Here is a 16,208-nt window from a genome sequence, read left to right as displayed (position 1 = left end):
AATGTGTTCAGTCAAGCTGATCCTGCTTTTGACTTGACACCCCCACACACACACCTCAAGGTTATCTCTGTGCCCAATATGGAACTCAAACTCACAACCACAAGATCAGGAGTCACATGCTTTCCTCATGGAGCCAGCCAGGTGACCCATGCTTTTGACTTTATTCTCATTCGCAGATTATTTCCTTGTTTCCCAGGGTACCTAAATGCTGTTCTTAACCTCTTAAACTGCCTCTCACCAGTTTGCCCTTTGACATCAGTGACTGATTGATTGATGGACGACTTTTTATAAGATTTTATTTTATTTATTTATTTTTTTAATAATTTTTTTATTTAAAGATTTTATTTATTTATTTGACAGAGATCACAGGTAGACAGAGAGACAGGCAGAGAGAGAGAGAGACAGAGGAGGAAGCAGGCTCCCAGCTAAGCAGAGAGCCCGATGTGGGGCTTGATCCCAGGACCCTGGGATCATGACCTGAGCAGAAGGCAGAGGCTTTAACCCACTGAGCCACCCAGGTGCCCCTATAAGATTTTACTTTTAAGTAATCTCTACACCCAACGTGGGGCTTGAACTTAGAACTCTGAGATCAAGAGTCACATCCTCTACTGACTGAACCAGCCAGACCATCAGTGGCATAGTTTAAGAGAGTAACAAAATGTTTTCATTCACCATTCTCCGTGCTTTCATTCTGCCTCCTTTTGAAAAAGGAATTGTTAATGCACTGACGGGTTTTCTGAACTTACTTTTTAAAGAATGTGAATGGAGATTAAAATAAAAGGGAAAAGTTACATAGTCTGATAACAACAAGACTTAAAATTCTCCACATGCCCTTCCAGTATTGGTTCAGCCTGATGACTGGCAGGCAATACGTTTAAAGGAAGAAGAATCGGGGCTTTAGAAACAAGCCCTGGGCTCAGAATTCTGGCCTCAGAGGATTGTGTGTCAGAGCCAAAGCCAGTACCCACAGTCTCCTGCTGCTGGCTGGGTTGCTGCTGCTTAGACATCTTCCCCTCAGCCTGAGGACGCTGTGGTTCTACCTACACAAACACAGCAAGTGGGGAAGCGGTGAAACAAGGTGATTTTGCAGAACATCAAACAAGAGAAACTTGACAATTTTAGAAGAATGTAGGCTTTGGTTTAAGTCATGTGGAGCGTGGGGACTGTAGATACACCCTTAATTAGAGCCAAGAGCCAAAGGAAGGCAGTACAGACTCATGTTCCAGTTGGTTAAGACTTTGTAAAAATTTGTATTGTGTTTATTTAGAGAAATTTTAAAAACATAGAAAAGTATAGATATTAATACCCATATTCCTGCTACCTAGAATCAACTGACCATCATTAAATATTGGCTCATTGAAAAATTTCAATGGAAGAAAACATTGCAGATAAAACACTATTGGATTTGCAAGTCCAGCACTATTACTTGCTTGTCTTCCTTCAAGGCCAGTGTGAACATGAATTTGATGTTTTTTTCTGAGTCTATTTTCTATAGTTATATAGAAACTATATACATGAATAGCTCATACCTGTTAGAATGGCTGTTATCAAAAATAAATAACAAGTGTTGGCAAGGATATGGAGAAAAGGCAACACTTGTGCACTGTTGGTAGGAATGTAATTTGGTGCTGCTACTATGGAAAACAGTGTGGAGGTTCCTCAAAAATAGTAAAAATAAGAGTGCCCTGGTGGTTCAGTCCATTAAGTGTCCTACTCTTGATCTTGACTCAGGTTATGATCTCAGGGTTGTGAGATAGAGCCTGCCACAGGCTCCTCGCTGTGCATGGAGCCTGCTTGATATTCTTTATCTCCCTCTGCCCTACCCTGTCCCTCTAGAAAAAAATTAAAAATGAAACTACCATATCCAGCAATTTTACTTTTAGATATTTCTCTCTCTCTGTTTCTCTCTCTCTCTCTCTCACACACACACAGAGACATGAATACTATTATTAAGCCATAAAAAAGAAGGAAATTCTGCTGTTTGTGACAACATGGATGGAGCTTAAGGACACTATTCTAAGTGAAATAACTAAAAAATGACAATTACTGTATATGTCTCATGTGGGTGGGATCTAAAAACAAAACCAAAAGATTGGTGATCATTAGAGATTGGTGATCATTAGAGGTTGAGGGGGGAGAAATGGGTGGAGGGGATATAAATTTAAAAAATAATAATAATGAAGAAAGGTGTTTTGCACTATCCCACTGTATTTAGCTTGCCTCTACTATCTTACCTTTTGTTATTTGTCCCACCTTTGATCTGCCTTTTGTTCTCCTTTCTTTCATTCTTAAAAGTAGCCTGAATTTTTGTTTTCATATTCCACTTTTTCCATCCCCTGGTTTGGAATTCATTGACTCTATTCCTGTTCTTAGAGAGGCTACCCTTAAAATTTTACATTGCACACTTAAGAGAGCCTAACCACCCCGCTTCTCCTTTTAGACAATACAGGTATCTTGGAATTCTCTAACTCCAATGCCTGCCCCTTTCACCGTGTAATCAAGTTTCATTTGAGTCTGTCCTTTTTCCAGCCCACATAGAGAGGCTACCCTTAAAATTTTACATTGCACACTTAAGAGAGCCTAACCACCCCGCTTCTCCTTTTAGACAATACAGGTATTTTGGAATACTCTAACTCCAATGCCTGCCCCTTTCACTGTGTAATCAAGTTTCATTGAGTCTGTCCTTTTTCCAGCCCACACATTTGCCTTTGTGATCGTTATACTGAATTATACAATGTTTGTTTATATTTATCTGCATGTTTATCATTTTTTCTCAACAACCCTTGCATCTCATACTTGTCTTCTTTGATCACTTCTTTCTAACGTACATACTTAGAACTTCTTTTAATGTAGGTCTTTGTGATTTTTAAAAAAGATTTATTTACTTTAGAGACTGATAGAGAGCATGAGTCGGGGAAGTGGCAGAGGGAGAGAGAGAATCCTCAAGCAGACTCCCTGCTGAGAGCAAAGCCCCAGTTGGGGCTTGATCCCATGACCCTGAGATCATTACCTGAGCCAAAATCAAGAATCGGCTGCTTAACTGACTGAGCCATCCACGTGCCCCAGTCTACTGGTGCTTTTTAAAAAAACTTTATTTTGAAATAATTGTATCTGGGAGCTAGGGGGAGTCACTGAATTCCAGTCACCTGGAATCACTTTTACATGCTTCCAGGGTCCTATCCAATGCAATAATCTTGGACTCAGTTCCCCTAGCTTGCTCCTAGCTCTGCCAGCCCTCCTAATTGTGCTGAGTAGGCATTTACTAATGGTTAACACTCCTCTCTAAATTTGTACCCCCCATAGCTTTGGGTCCAGCTCAAAAATTTTTTTCATCTCCTTTGAGAATTCACTTCCTGAAAAACTGACAGTGAAATAAAAATTATGGGTTTCTTTAGCAAAAAAAGAAATTATGAATAAAGGTTCTTGGGCATAATAGAATCTTGCTTTTATTTATTTTTTATATTTATTTGACAGAGATCACAAGTAGGCATAGAGGCAGGCAGAGAGGGAGGGGAAAGCAGGCTCCCCACTGAGCAGAGAACCTGATGCAGGACTCGATCCCAGGACCCTGAGATCATGACCTGAGCCAAAGGCAGAAGCCCAACCCACTGAGCCACCCAGGTGCCCCTAGAGGCTTGCTTTAAAAAAATTATTTGAGCTGTGTCTGGCTGGCTCAGTCAGTGGAGCATGCAACTCTTGATGTCAGGGTTGTGAGTTCGAGCTGCATGTTGGGTGTAGAGATTACTTAAAAATGAAGTCTTAAATAAACAAATATTTGAATGCTGCCATGAAAGGCAACTGGAAATCTGTGTGAGAGTAAGACAGGATTGTTGTAGGGAGCTCATTCTTTGGAATTCATATCATTATCATCATTACATTTATTCAGTATTTATTGACCATCTGTTCTATGGCAAGTCCTGTGGAGAGAATATTACAATGAACATCACTGATGTTTTTCCCCACTCATGAAGTTTACATTCTAGTGGAGGAGGCACAAAAAATGAGCAAGCAGACTGATTAGTTGCTTACAAAATGGCTCCCAAGCATCCTTACTTCCTGGTATCAACATCCTTGTGTAGTCCTCTATTATATTTTACCATAGTTGGTCTGTGTGATTAATATCATATAGCAGAAGTGATGAGATGTCACTACCCAGAGGAGGTTCTAAAAAAGACTTCTGCTTATTTCTTAGGCCCTCACACCTTTTCTTGGATCACTTCCTCTGTGGGAAGCTATCATGTTGTGGGTGCTACTCAGGCAGCCTGTAGAGAGGCCTGCTGCTAAGGAACAAACTGAGCCCTGCCAATAACCACTTGAATGAGTTTGGAAGTGAATCCGTCAGCCCCAGTTGAACCCTGAAATGACTGACTGTGGCTAAACAGGTTGACTGCAACCTCATGAAGGGTTCTGTCCAGACCATCCAGCTAAGCCAGTCCTGTATTACTGATCCACGGACATGTCAAGATGTTAAATGTTCCAATTTTAGGAATAATTTGTTATGTATCAGTAGATGACTAATACACAGACAGATGAAATAACTGCAAATTGGAATAAATGCCTATACCAATCTTATGGTAGAGCAGTTGCTCATCAAGAGAAGTGATATGATCAGATGGTTAACGAAGTAGGCTTTGGAGCCTGAGTGCTTGTTTCAGATCCTGGCTCTGCCACATACTGGCTGTGTGATCTTAGCAAGTCTTTTTTTTTTCTTTTTTTTTTTTTAGATTTTAAATTAATTAACTTACTAATTAATTAATATTAAAGATTTTACTTATTTATTTGACAGACAGAGATCACAAGTAGGCAGAGAGGCAGGCAGAGAGAGAGAGAGAGGAGGAAGCAGGCCCCCTGCTGAGCAGAGAGCCCAATGTAGGGCTCGATCCCAGGACCCTGAGATCATGACCTGAGCTGAAGACAGAAGCTTTAACCCACTAAGTCACCCAGGTGCCCCTTAGTTTATTTTTGAAAAAGAGAGCAAGCACAGGAAAGGGAGAAGCAGACTCCCTGCTGAGCAGAGAGCTGATGCAAAACTCTATCCCAGGAACTTGAGATCATGACCTGAACTGAAGGCAGATGCTTAACTGACTGAACCACCCAGGCACACATTTTTTTTTTAATTTCTGTTTTCTAATTTGATCATTTGTAGAATGAAGATAATAACAGTACTTACGTTAAGGTTGTTCTGAAGAGTCAAGAAGTTAGAAAAAAGTGTGTAGCCTGAGATTGACACATTTTAAAGGTCCAATTAATATAGCTGTTGTTAATCTGTATTGATTCTTGAACATTTGTTATTAATCTATTTTTTAAGATTTATTTATTTATTTATTTGAGAGAGAGCATGAGTTGAGGGGAGGAGAGGAGATTCCCCACTGAGCAGGGAGCCCAAGACGTGGGGCTTAATCCCAGAATCCTGGGACAATGACCTGAGCTGAAGGCAGCGGCTTAACCAGCTGAGCCACCAAGGCGCCCTATGTTATCAATCTATTTGTTTGAGCTATTTGCCTGTGCTTGTTTATACTGGAAAATGGCTACTGAAGGTGAATGCCTCTGTCTAAATCTGACCCAAAATTAGCAGGGCCACTCCACACTGTATTGCACACCTATGTGCTGGGGATAATGCTCGGTCCTGGAAAAAGTAAGATATGATCCATATCCCCAGAGTTCAGATTCTCAGATGGGAGGCAGACACAAGGGTTATTAATGTAATTAAGGATTAATTAAGGATTCTAAGTCTAAAAGACTTGTGAGTTGAAGAATCTTCAAGAATTTATCACCAAATGCCATTTGAGTTTGGTATACTCCTCGTTATGAGGAAAAACTTGATAGGTCTATGCCTAGGAGAAAATTTGAGAATTAGTTTAGAAGTTTAGAAATGAAAAGATCTGTTGTAATTGCTAGGAAAGGCTGTAATTTATACTGGGAAGACAAAGCACAGAGGAAAGCAGTAAACTGAAATGAAGACAGGCTTTGGATCTCAGCTTAAATGCCACTACCTGAGAGAGCCTCCTCCATGTGCCCCTGTTCTCTTCCTTCTCTTCATAGCACTTATCATAATTAATGCTTATTTGTGGTTTTTTTCACAACCACTGTGAGGGCAGGAATCTCATCTGGTTTACTCACCACTGTGAGTATACTGTGTTTATACACAGTATTTAGTTTGATCCCTGGAACTTAGGTAACAGGTACTTAATACATTTTTGTAAATGAATGTTAAATGAGTGTTTAGAACCATTGGCACCCTGGTGAGTCATTGAAGACCCATAGAAAACTCTGGGTTCCTGGCTGGCTCAGTCAGTGGAGCATGTGACTCTGAATCTTGGGGTTGTGAGTTTGAGCCCCACACTGGGTATAGAGATTAATTAAAAATAAAATTTAAAAAAAGAAAGGAAAAGAAAACTCAAGACCCATGCAGCAGTGTGCTGAGTCAAAGACTGAACTTGTGTACAGTCTTTTACTTCTCTAGCAAAGAGAGGGGCTGGAAAGGCCTTGATGGTCCATGAGAATGGAATTCCTTTGGAGGACTGTAGAGTACTATAGAACTTCCTCCCCTCCACTTGATATACACAAAATCCAGGAGTGATGAGGAGGAGGCTCTCTTCTTAGGAAATAGAAGATAATCAGCCTTCCTGTGCTTTGAACACTGTAAAGAATACTGGTGATCCTACATCTAACATCCATGGTCCTCTTGGCCCTTAGCTTTACTCAAGTAGCCATATCTCTCCCTTGCAACTTATGTGATTCAAGGAGCACCCACCCCATTGCCAATTCCAATTATGGTAACCTCTTTTCCCTTCTGGAACTCAAGGTTAAGTCTTCTTTACATTTGCTAGTCAGTTACTGATTGGGAGGCAGAGTATGTGCCTATGTGACCTAATTGGTCAGAAAAACCCAACAACAACAACAAAAAAAACCCCACAAAAAAAACCAAAAACAGAAGGAAAGATTGTAGATGGAAAAGAAAGTATGTGGTCCTGATTGCTCCTGGTAGACCTCTGGAAAATCACTTTAGTATGAATTTGAAACCTACCATGTTTGTAGGAGAGCAGAGAGACTAATAGATGAGGTCCTTGATAACTTGTTGAGCCATTGAATTCACCAACCTAAAAGTGTTTTGCCTGTGGACTTCCTGTTGTGTGAGATAATAAATTTACTTATTGCTTAAGAAGACATTTGAGAAGACAGTTTGAATCAGGTTTTCTATTTGCAGCCAAAATGGTTCCAACTGACACGTGATATTTGACTTTCTGGCTCAATTAGTGCAGCTATAATCAGAAGAGTGGGCAAGTCACCCTATTGTCTTGGAAAAGGCAAGCAGTTGGACTCTGTGTTTCTAGGGTTGAAAATGAAAATCTACTGGGGCATCTGAATGGTTCAGTTGGTTAAGCTTCTGCCTTCAGCTCAGGTCATGATCCCAGGGTCCTGGCATTGAGCCCTGCATCAGGATCCTTGTTGGGGGAGTCTGCTTCTCCCTCTCCCTCTGATTGCTGCTCTACCTACTTGTGATCCCCCTCTCTCTCTATGAAATAAATAAATTAAAAAAAAAACCTTAAATAAAAAAAGAAAATGAAAGTCTGTTTAAATATAAACTACTGCTAGTGTGAATAGCTAGGTAAGGAAAGGGATTGGGGGCAGCGTTGAGAACATCTTTGCATGGCGCAGACACAGAGATCAAACTCACAGTGGCCCCAGCTGCCTGGGAAGAAAGCCAAATATGGGCCTGAAAGTATTTACCCTAAAAGCTGTGACCCTAAGATTTCTTGTGAGACCCGGAATGATTGATGCCCTCTGTTGGAGATCGTCAGCCCTTATGGGACCTGCACCACCACAGATCTGGAAAATACGGGTCGTCCAACAGCGACACTATGTGGCTGTAAGATGCAAGAACAATAGTGGGCCAATGAGACTTCTCTTCAGGTGTGTGGAAGTTGTATTTTCTGCTAGGAATTTTTTGATCACTTAACCCCTTATGAGTTTTTGAAAATGGTGGGCAGGGACCCTATTTGTAGTTTCTGACTTTATTAATCTGAGAAATAAAATATTGAGGTGACTTCTTTTTGTGAGGGGGAAAAAGCAATGATCATATTTGTACATGGTGGAGATGTTTTTACAGTTTTTATCTGTATTGTCAAGATGCATTAAAATTAGGCTTGAAGTCACCCCAACAAGAAATATTCCCATTTTATTACTTCCTTTGAAAACTTGTCTATGGTTTCCCATTACCCCCCTGGATAAAGTCCCAGGTCTTTAGCACACCTCCTAAAGCCTTCCCATTCTGCCTTTCCAGGGATGCAACATAGTACTCAGTTTCATCAGGGAGCCCTCAGTAGGTTCCATTATATTTGTAAAGGCTTTTGGAGTTAGGTTTTAGGGGAGGGCATATATGAGTCATACCAAAGGGGCCCAGGTTTAATGACAAAAAATAATAAGGTTTACTGATTACTTGTGATTTAGGCATTATAATAATGTGCTTTGAAACTATTTAATTTGCTCAAGAAGTTCTCTATAATTATCTTTCCTCCCTGTGTTGCTGGGGAACTCCTACCATTCAGAATCATTCAAGTATTTCTCTAAATTTGCAGTTCTTGAGCTTGGAGGCAATTAGAATCACCTGGGGAGGGGAGGATGGGGAGGAGACGTTATTGACAAACTATTAACACCTGAGGCCTACCCTGGAGATTCTGATTTAAGTAGTCTGGGGATTGATTACCAAATTTTCACAGCTCCTGGGGTGATTCTAATATGCAGTCAGGGTTGAGACTCACAGGTTTAGGAAGACTAAAGTGACCCATTTAGGTAATTCTTCTCTTTTCCTTCTGTACCCTGCGCGAACTTCTTTGATTATGCCTATCACATTGTATCTTAATTTCAGAGCGTATATTCAGTCCCTACCTAGACTGAGCATTTCCAGTCAGCCACCTCTGCATTCCTGGAGCCTCATGTAGGGCCGGACACTTCGTGGAGATTTGAAAATGCTGAACGTAAGGGTAAAATGTCATTAATGAACACATACTGGGGTCCTCCAAATGCTAGGTGCTGCCGCGATCAGCAAGGTCTGGAACTTAGAAAACAAGCTGACTAGTCCTGTACAAAGGCTCACAGTCACAGCTTGAATGTGTGTGGAGGGCAGAACGCGTTGGTTACGTTGTCGGGGCCTCATTTCCACCAACGGCCTCAATTATGTATTTCTGTGGTCCGGGCAAATGAGTTTCCAGGTGTCTGCTAACAGCGCCTGCAAAAGCACGGCTTGTTGTCAGTGCGACGGCAGTGCGCAGGCGCAGACCGTAAGCTCGGCGCACTCTCCTCTGAGTGACTGTAAGTCCCGCCCCCAAGAGCGAGGGCAACTCGACGCGGGGCCGACCTAGACACTTCCGCCCCGCCCCCCCATTTCCCCGGGCTGTGGGAAGAAACAGGGCCCGCGCTCTGAGGCGGAGCGGAGGTGGGGCTTCTCGCCGCGCTCCAGCTCGATTGGCCGGCCTCCCGCGGCGCGGTAACGGTCGCGGGGGCGGAGCCAGAGAGGGCTGAGTTGGGCCGGGCCGGGCCGGGCGTGCTGCTGGGGAAGGCCGCGGCGGAGGAAGGTGAGTGGCGTCGGTGTCCCTCCCCCGCGCATCCCGGGGACCGGCCCGGGCCGGTCTGGGAGAATGGTCACACCGACTCTTGTCGGGCGCCCAGGGAGCGCGTCAGTTATAATCCTAGTGTAAGGGTGGCGGTCCCTGACTAACCCGGCTGGAGTCGTGACTGCCTGGCCTTGGGCACCTCGGGCTGCTCACCGCAGGCCACAGCGCCTCCGTTTCTTCATTCGCAGCACACAGCTGGTAATTCTTGCGCTGAGGGCTGGTTGAGAAGGTTGAAGAGGCAGTCGTGTGAGGCTTAGGATAACAGCCGGCGCAGACCGCACTGAGGCCGAGTCCTAGGCGAGTCCTCCGTGTGCAAGAGCCGACCAGAACGGACCCGCTTCGCTTTTCAGGGTTAGGGTGTCTGAGAAGTTTGCTGTCTAGAGGAGACTCGGAGCGAAAGGGTGGGTACCCGGGGGAGTAGGCGAGTTGCCCTTCCAACTACTCATGAGGCTCATTCCAGGCTCGGAGGACGGCTGGCTTTCGGCGGAGTCTGAGTCTGTGAGGTGGGAATGTCAGAAGGCTGGGATCCGGCCCCTAGAGACCGCACAGGAAGGGTTTCTGCTACCATTTATCTTCTAATCATAATAATATTAAGCATTGTGCAGGCATCACCTGCGTTGGTTCCAGTCCTCTGTTTTTACTTTCTTTATTGCCAGGTGGACTCCTGCCTGCCCCGCCACACCTTGAACAGGTGGCTAACTGGGGCTTGGCCCGCAGCTTCTCCCTCAAACGGGGAGAGGCGGCTCTGGCCCTTTGTGTACCCTCTCCTGGGGCCCAGTTACTGGGTGGAGATGACATCCAATCCCAACTCCCATTTCCTTATTTTCAGTAGATTCACTAATAAGAAAATTGAGCAGCATGCTCCTCTGTTTTGGGAGTAGAGCTTTCGTATTTAATTGACAGTAGAGACTTTGAAAGCATTGCGTGTTCCATTTATTGCAGTAATGTGAGATATATGCTTTTGAGATAGCTAATGACAAATTTTGATGAGTCTCCATGGAGAAAGAATCACCACATGCCATGGTTTGTTATCTCCAGCTTTTCCCCAAGAAAGTGTTGAAAAATACACATTTTATTGGATCCTGCTTGTTAACTGGGCTTCAGACCTGTGAAGGGGAAGTTACCAGAGGACTCTTGGAAAACCTGGACAGTGCCAGAAGATACAACATGCTTTACCTCTCTCTGCATTTGGCTTTTTATGTTATGTGCAAACAACTTGTCTCCTGCAACCCCTATTCCCACAGTCTTACTTTAGGTGTGTTGTGGCACTGATTAAAGGTATAGCGTCTTCTTTGGCCTTGGAAAACATTTGGTCTTTACCTGTGACTCAGTTCCAGATCTGTGTCCTGTCACAGCTTATAGTAGGGGGAAAGGCTGGTGCATACTATCAGCACATTAATTTCACAACATGGACTTCTGGAAAGGAATTAAAAATTACTTAAGAACTTTTTAAAACAATTATTTATTTAGTCACAGGTGGAATTGAGAAGATAGTTTTTATTCCTGCCTTTGCCGTTTGTGTTTAGTGGTATTTGTGTGAGAGCGTTTCATTTTAGTACCCTTGCAAATGAGAATAATCTACCTTTGTGGTCAGAATTATCTGTTCTTGCAGATAATAGTTTATGATAGATTTGGACTCCCAGCTAAATGTTTCAAAAAGCAGGGAGAGGAATGAAGAGAAGGAAGAAAACACAAGATGATGAGTGTTGAGTCCATCAGTGGTTACTTCAGCTGTTCCACTTCAGTTCAGTGGTTACCAGTGCCATAGATGCCTGCTCTGGGAATAACACAAGACCATTTTCACTAGAAGTTGAACACTTTAAGATTTTTGGTTTATCTTTTGAAATCTAGATGAAGATCCAGTTTCAGACATAAGACTCACTGGGTGATCATTTCATTGAGATCAACTTGAATGACTAGGTGAAAAGTGCAAGAGGAATGTGCTATGACTGAGGTATGTCTAATGTGACTGATAATTCTCTCTGGATGTTGGGAGGCCTAGAAAAAGACCTGTTATTTGTTGAATACTGTAATAGATACATTGTATATATTTCCTTCTGATCTCTTGATAATTGAATTAGGTAGATATTTTAAACTCAGCTGAGGAAACTGGAGCCCAGAGAGATTAAGTAACTACACTAATTCAGGTAGCTGGTGGTCACCAACTCTGATCACCAGCTCTGTCAGCTATGAGTCAGGCACTGTTTTATTTTCTTTCTATATTAACTCCTAATTTCCATAACACCCCTATGAGCTACGTATTTTTTACTCTCCTCATTTTATGATAGTGAGATCAAGGCGTAGAGTCATTAGTAATTTCCTGGCTGTGTGGCAGAATCCACAGTTCAAATCCAGGCAGCCTGGCTACAGAGCTATACCAGCTTTCTTTTGGTTAGTGTTTTTGGTATTAATAAATTATTAAAATAAGATGATACCCCTCAGATCAGGGTGTAGAATCGTGCTCACCATGCCAGAGCCCCTCCATTGCTCAGTGCCAGTCTCAGTTACTTCTGTACTCCCATTAGTAGCCATTCTTCAGATTTCTATAGTACTTATTTTCTTATGCTTGAGTTTTTTTCCATAAATGTATATTTCTAGACACTATAGTGTAGCCTTACCAGTTAAAAATTACTTAAGAACTTTAAAAAAAAATTATTTTAGAACAAGCAGGGAGAGGGGCAGAGAGGGAGGGAAAGGGAAAGAATCTTAAGCAGACTCCCCACTGAGTGTGGAGCCTCATACAGGGCTCCATCTCATGACCCTGAGATTATGACCTGAGCTAAAATCACGAGTCAGACACTAAACCCACTGGGCTACACAGTTGCCCCTTAAAAACTCTTTAAAATATCTGTAGGTTTGCAGGGTGCCTGGGTGACACAGTTAGTTGAGCATCTGGCTCTTGGTTTCGACTCAGGTCATGATCTCAGGGTCACGAAATTGAGGCCCGCGTTCGGCTCCATACTCAGCCTGGATTCTACTTGAGGCTCTCTCTGATAAATAAATAAATGTATTTTTAAAAATCTGTAGGTTTTTCTCTCTGTTCCTCCTTTTCCCTTATAATTTATCAGATCTAGAATCTGGGTTTGACCTATATATACTGTAGACTGGATTTTGCTGATTATAAATTCATATACAATTCAGTATGTTCTGCCCTGGATAATTCCTGCACACTTATAGCTGGATCCAGGACTGGATCAGACTCAGATTCAAGTCCTTTGGCAATTCTCTAAGCAGTGTTTGTCAAGTCCATTGGAGGTGCCTGTGCCTCTCTTTGTGATCTCAGCAACTCTTGAAACTTCATACCTATATCTATTCATTTAAGGTTGCAAAACAGTGGTATTTTCTATCCTGTTTTTTTTTCTTATTAATTGGCATACTAGTCCCTTATATGGCATCTGGATACACAGCTATATGATTCCTTTAGGAAAGGCAGCATAAATGCTTGATTCTTTCCATTTATTTACCAATTTTCAAGATAATGAATTAGTTCCTTATTTTTTATTTTTTTATTTTTTAAATTTTTTATTTTTTATAAACATATATTTTTATCCCCAGGGGTACAGGTCTGTGAATCACTAGGTTTACACACTTCACAGCACTCACCAAAGCACATACCCTCCCCAATGTCCATAATCCCACCCCCTTCTCCCAACCCCCCTCCCCCCAGCAACCCTCAGTTTGTTTTGTGAGATTAAGAGTCACTTATGGTTTGTCTCCCTCCCAATTCCATCTTGTTTCATTGATTCTTCTTCTACCCACTTAAGCCCCCTGTTGCATCACCACTTCCTCATATCAGGGAGATTATATGATAGTTGTCTTTCTCTGCTTGACTTATTTCGCTAAGCACGATACGCTCTAGTTCTATCCATGTTGTCGCAAATGGCAAGATTTCATTTCTTTTGATGGCTGCATAGTATTCCATTGTGTATATATACCACATCTTCTTGATCCATTCATCTGTTGATGGACATCTAGGTTCTTTCCATAGTTTGGCTATTGTGGACATTGCTGCTATAAACATTCGGGTGCACGTGCCCCTTTGGATCACTACGTTTGTATCTTTAGGGTAAATACCCAGTAGTGCAGTTGCTGGGTCATAGGGCAGTTCTATTTTCAACATTTTGAGGAACGTCCATGCTGTTTTCCAGAGTGGCTGCACCAGCTTGCATTCCCACCAACAGTGTAGGAGGGTTCCCCTTTCTCCGCATCCTCGCCAGCATCTGTCATTTCCTGACTTGTTGATTTTAGCCATTCTGACTGGCGTGTGGTGATATCTCATTGTGGTTTTGATTTGTATTTTCCTGATGCCGAGTGATATGGAGCACTTTTTCATGTGTCTGTTGGCCATCTGGATGTCTTCTTTGCAGAAATGTCTGTTCATGTCCTCTGCCCATTTCTTGATTGGATTATTTGTTCTTTGGGTGTTGAGTTTGCTAAGTTCTTTATAGATTCTGGACACTAGTCCTTTATCTGATATGTCCTTTGCAAATATCTTCTCCCATTCTGTCAGTTGTCTTTTGATTTTGTTAACTGTTTCCTTTGCTGTGCAAAAGCTTTTGATCTTGATGAAATCCCAATAGTTCATTTTTGCCCTTGCTTCCCTTGCCTTTGGTGATGTTCCTAGGAAGACGTTGCTGTGGCTGAGGTCGAAGAGGTTGCTGCCTGTGTTCTCCTCAAGGATTTTGATGGATTCCTTTTGCACATTGAGGTCCTTCATCCATTTTGAGTCTGCTTTCATGTGTGGTATAAGGAAATGGTCCAATTTCATTTTTCTGCATGTGGCTGTCCAATTTTCCCAGCACCATTTATTGAAGAGGCTGTCTTTTTTCCATTGGACATTCTTTCCTGCTTTGTCGAAGATGAGTTGACCATAGAGTTGAGGGTCTATTTCTGGGCTCTCTATTCTGTTCCATTGATCTATGTGTCTGTTTTTGTGCCAGTACCATGCTGTCTTGATGATGACAGCTTTGTAATAGAGCTTGAAGTCCGGAATTGTGATGCCACCAACTTTGGCTTTCTTTTTCAATATCCCTTTGGCTATTCGAGGTCTTTTCTGGTTCCATATAAATTTTAGAATTATTTGTTCCATTTCTTTGAAAAAGATGGATGGTACTTTGATAGGAATTGCATTAAATGTGTAGATTGCTTTAGGTAGCATAGACATTTTCACAATATTTGTTCTTCCAATCCAGGAGCATGGAACATTTTTCCATTTCTTTGTGTCTTCCTCAGTTTCTTTCATGAGTACTTTATAGTTTTCTGAGTATAGATTCTGTGCCTCTTTGGTTAGGTTTATTCCTAGGTATCCTATGGTTTGGGGTGCAATTTTAAATGCATTGACTCATTAATTTCTCTTTCTTCTGTCTTGCTGTTGGTGTAGAGAAATGCAACTGATTTCTGTGCATTGATTTTATATCCTGACACTTTACTGAATTCCTGTACAAGTTTGAGCAGTTTTGGAGTGGAGTCTTTTGGGTTTTCCACATATAGTATCATATCATCTGCAAAGAGCGATAGTTTGACTTCTTTGCCGATTTGGATGCCTTTAATTTCCTTTTGTTGTTTGATTGCTGAGGCTAGGACCTCTAGTACTATGTTGAATAGCAGTGGTGATAATGGACATCCCTGCCGTGTTCCTGACCTTAGCGGAAAAGCTTTCAGTTTTTCTCCATTGAGAATGATATTTGCGGTGGGTTTTTCATAGATGGCTTTGATGATATTGAGGTATGTGCCCTCTATCCCTACACTTTGAAGAGTTTTGATCAGGAAGGGATGCTGTACTTTGTCAAATGCTTTTTCAGCATCTATTGAGAGTATCATATGGTTCTTGTTCGTTCTTTTATTGATGTGTTGTAAAATCACATTGACTGCGGATGTTGAACCAACCTTGCAGCCCTGGAATAAATCCCACTTCGTCGTGGTGAATAATCCTTTTAATGTTCTGTTGAATCCTATTGGCTAGTATTTTGGCGAGAATTTTCGCATCTGTGTTCATCAAGGATATTGGTCTATAGCTCTCTTTTTTGATGGGATCCTTGTCTGGTTTTGGGATCAAGGTGATGCTGGCCTCATAAAATGAGTTTGGAAGTTTTCCTTCCATTTCTATTTTTTGGAACAGTTTCAGGAGAATAGGAATTAGTTCTTCTTTAAATGTTTGGTAGAATTCCCCCGGGAAGCCGTCTGGCCCTGGGCTTTTGTTTGTTTGGAGATTTTTAATGACTGTTTCAATCTCCTTACTGGTTATGGGTCTGTTCAGGCTTTCTATTTCTTCCTGGCTCAGTTGTGGTAGTTTATATGTTTCTAGGAATGCATCCATTTCTTCCAGATTGTCAAATTTATTGCCGTAGAGTTGCTCATAGTATGTTCTTATAATAGTTTGTATTTCTTTGGTGTTAGTTGTGATCTCTCCTCTTTCATTCATGATTTTATTTATTTGGGTCCTTTCTCTTTTCTTTTTGATAAGTCGGGCCAGGGGTTTATCAATTTTATTAATTCTTTCAAAGAACCAGCTCCTAGTTTCGTTGATTTGTTCTATTGTTTTTTTGGTTTCTATTTCATTGATTTCTGCTCTGATCTTTATGATTTCTCTTCTCC

At 41.8% G+C, this 16,208-nt stretch overlaps 1 protein-coding gene across 12 annotated transcripts in view; it reads left to right on the top strand.

Annotated features, from left to right (window-relative positions):
• Positions 1-16,208, top strand: part of CEP70 (centrosomal protein 70) — a 126,742-nt gene that overhangs the window by 1,991 nt on the left and 108,543 nt on the right. For 8 of the 12 annotated variants that reach the window (XM_059391017.1, XM_059391007.1, XM_059391015.1 and 5 more), the window contains exons 1-2: positions 9,427-9,575; positions 11,466-11,568. The exons of 1 other annotated variant lie outside the window; for it this stretch is intronic. The gene's annotated coding sequence lies outside the window, so the exon portion shown is untranslated. Of the gene's footprint in view, positions 1-9,423; positions 9,576-11,465; positions 11,569-16,208 lie in introns of those variants that run through there. 3 more of the 12 variants (XM_059391018.1, XM_059391013.1, XM_059391014.1) reach the window with 3 other exon arrangements.

Source organism: Mustela nigripes, chromosome 2 (assembly GCF_022355385.1).
Source record: "Mustela nigripes isolate SB6536 chromosome 2, MUSNIG.SB6536, whole genome shotgun sequence".
Classification (NCBI taxonomy): Eukaryota; Metazoa; Chordata; class Mammalia; order Carnivora; family Mustelidae; genus Mustela; species Mustela nigripes.
The sequence above is the reverse complement of the archived record's forward strand: the minus strand, read 5'-3'. Positions and strand labels throughout refer to the sequence as shown.